Source organism: Meriones unguiculatus, chromosome X, assembly GCF_030254825.1.
Source record: "Meriones unguiculatus strain TT.TT164.6M chromosome X, Bangor_MerUng_6.1, whole genome shotgun sequence".
NCBI classification, from domain to species: Eukaryota; Metazoa; Chordata; class Mammalia; order Rodentia; family Muridae; genus Meriones; species Meriones unguiculatus.
The window spans coordinates 109,199,255-109,202,303 of NC_083369.1; the positions used below are offsets into that span (position 1 = coordinate 109,199,255).

Genomic DNA, 3,049 nt, shown 5'->3' on the forward strand with positions numbered 1-3,049 from the left:
AAAGTGCTTTTATCTGCTAAGCCACTTTTCTGCTCCAAGCCAGATTTTCTTCTTTCTTTCTTTCTTTCTTTCTTTCTTTCTTTCTTTCTTTCTTTCTTTCTTTCTTTCTTTCTTTCTTTCTTTCTTTTGTTCTTTTTTTCTTTCTTTCCACCTTCCCTTCTCTCCTTCCATTCCTTCCTCCTTCCCTCTCTCTTCTTGCTGGTTTCCCTTCCCTTCTACTCCTACCCCTCATGAAAGGAGAATCACTTTTACCAACCCACCACAGCACATCAAGTCACATCAGGACTGAGTGCATCCTTTTCCAAAGTGTCCTGGAGAGGAAACTCCTCCATGGAGAAGATAACAAGTTCTTCATGGTGTACCCACTGAAGAGTTGCCAATTTTCAAGTAAATAACCTGTCAACTATGTTCATACAAGTAATTATAATTTAACTCAGTTAATCTTATATACATAGACAAAAATGATATGAAAGTGGGAGGGGAATTTCCTGGAAAGAGATAGTTAGGCAAAATGGGGCAGGAGAATAAGAGGATAATGGAGGAAATCATTGAAGTTCACTATATATCTTTATGAAACTGTCAAAGAATAAATCCATTAACTAACTTAACATAAAAAGCCATGCTTGATGTTGTCAAAGGCTATTTTCCCTCTATAGGTAGTAATGACATTAAAGTTTCCTTGGACAACGTTAGCCCTTGGACCAGAATTAAAAGTACAAGATTCTACAACATGCTTTAAAAACTAAGCTGTGATTGGCATACTCTAAAGAAAGCCTATGGTTTAAGTTTTAGATGAAATTTTACAGCTTTTTAAATTGTCAAGTAAGTTTTATCTACAGTCGATAGTATATATATATATTTATCTATATCTATATATCTTTATATAGATTATATTATATATTTATATACAAATATAATTATATATATGATATATTTATTAAGTATATACATATACATATTTTAAATTTCAGATGGGTAATTTGCCAGAGTCATAATATAGTTTGAGCAGGTACATATCCATTGATATTTAAAAACTAATGATTATGCTTCTGAACCGCAAGAGGATCTGGCAATGTTTTTAACTATACTAGAAAGTATTTTAAAATTTTAACCGATGTTAAGAGAACTATGAAAAGAAAGGGCAGTTAAAATGAAAACATATTTATTTTTGATTTTTGGAAGATACTAGAAGTCTGGATAAAAAACTATTATTTATTTATTTTTGCCTACGGCAAACACTAGCAAGAGCAGAGGAGAAAAAGAGGAGTAAAATAAGGATTATCACTTTATTGTCCTCTGGGATAAATAAAAGGTATTTATTTATAGCTATTATTAAGAATGACATTTTTATCAATATTTTCATTCATAATGTTTTCTGGAGTGTAAAATTTGTCTTCTAAAGTTTTAAGTTAATGCTCACAAGATTATGTAAAAATACTTCCTCATTTATTATATTTTTCTTTCCCCAGGCCTCTGGTAAACTTAAGAAGCTTCATTGTACTACATAGAAATAAAGTGATCCCGAAATGTAAAAGAACTGTTTTAAATGCTGATTAAAGTCCACAGCAGAGTAAAATAATTAACTCATTAACTCAATCATTCATTCATGTAACAAACATTTATTAAACTTTATTCAAATCTCTGACTCTAATCCTCAAGGAGTTCCCGCTCAAATGTTGCAGAAAGGCATGCATGAAATAAATGCTAATGTTAAATAAAAGAAAAGAAAGGGAAAAAAGGCTATGCTGAGTGCACTGAAAATAGACAGGAGGCAGTCATAGTTCATATGTAACTAGGTAGGAAGGTCCAGTAAAATGCATACTAGTGCTAGACCTAGAAGACTGAGTAGAATTGTGTTAACTGTAAATATTTAATAAGGGAACACTAGATTGAAAGTAATTTATATGGCAGGTTTGAAATTGAAAATGTGAAGAGGGCTTCAACTTCTACACTAAGGAAACAAGATAGTGTAGCTTTAAAGAGTTTGTAATATGTTCAATTTTATATTCAAAAATTGCATTTCATTGGATGACAGACTAGAAGAACTGGAACATTGACAATTCAGGGATGGAAGTTCTGATGAGCAGGAGAAGAAATGAGAGAACCAACAATATTTGCAAAACTAGAAAACGGTAAAGTTATAAGACAACTGAAGGAGATCAAGGGTATATAAATTGAGAAGGAAGAAATCAAAGTATTGCAATTTGCGGATAATATGATAGTATACATAAGGAACTCCTAAAATTCTGCCAGAGAAGTCCTAGAGCTGATAAACAGCTTCAGCAAAGTGGCTGGAAAGAAGATTAATTAAAAACAAAACAAAACAAAAAAAAAAACAGTAGTCCTCCTATATACAAATGACAAACAGGCTGAGAAAAAAATTAGGGAAACTACACCCTTCACAATATAGACAAATAATATAAAATGATGGGATCAGTAAGCAGGCACCTCTAAGGCCAGCCCCAAGGGACCTGACAAACCGGTTATCAGGCATTTGTGAAGACACCCAGACCATCCGCTGATCACCTTGGAACTACCTGCACATGCCCTGGGTCACCCTATAAGAGAACTCCTAAAGCCCTCCCTCTCTCTCTCTCTCTTCCGCCTAGTCTCTCTGTCACCCCCCTTATCCCTTCCCCTAATAAACCTCCCACGTGGAACCAATCTCGTGGTGTGATCCGTGAACCCGCCATGTAATCTTCACAGGCACACGTTTCCTAACATTGGTGCATTTTGCCCACCTCCAGTGGGCACACTGAGCTGGGAGTGCTGGCACCCCGCTTGGGCTTCTGGAGACCTATTTTTCTCCAAATTCACCCTAGATCTCCACTTTCCTGTTACCAGATCGCTACCCAGGCATCCAACACCGGAAGGATTGGTAAGTTTCCCTTTTGGTCAGCATAAACGTTTCTCTGGGCAAGGGGAATGACCGTTGAGAGTCCGGCACCTCCCCACTGCTATTTGAAGTGGGGGAACCCCCAACCATGGCCTTTACTGGCCACTGTTGATCCCTATTGCTAGACACCATCTTTATTAGGGCCTCAGTTTC

General features: G+C 35.9%; 1 non-coding gene across 1 annotated transcript; it reads right to left on the minus strand.

Moving 5' to 3' along the window:
• Positions 1–965: 965 nt before the first annotated feature.
• LOC132650283 (small nucleolar RNA U13) lies at positions 966–1,066 on the minus strand. The gene has a single exon (XR_009588651.1). It is a non-coding gene; the product is annotated as a small nucleolar RNA U13 (small nucleolar RNA).
• Positions 1,067–3,049: the final 1,983 nt, after the last annotated feature.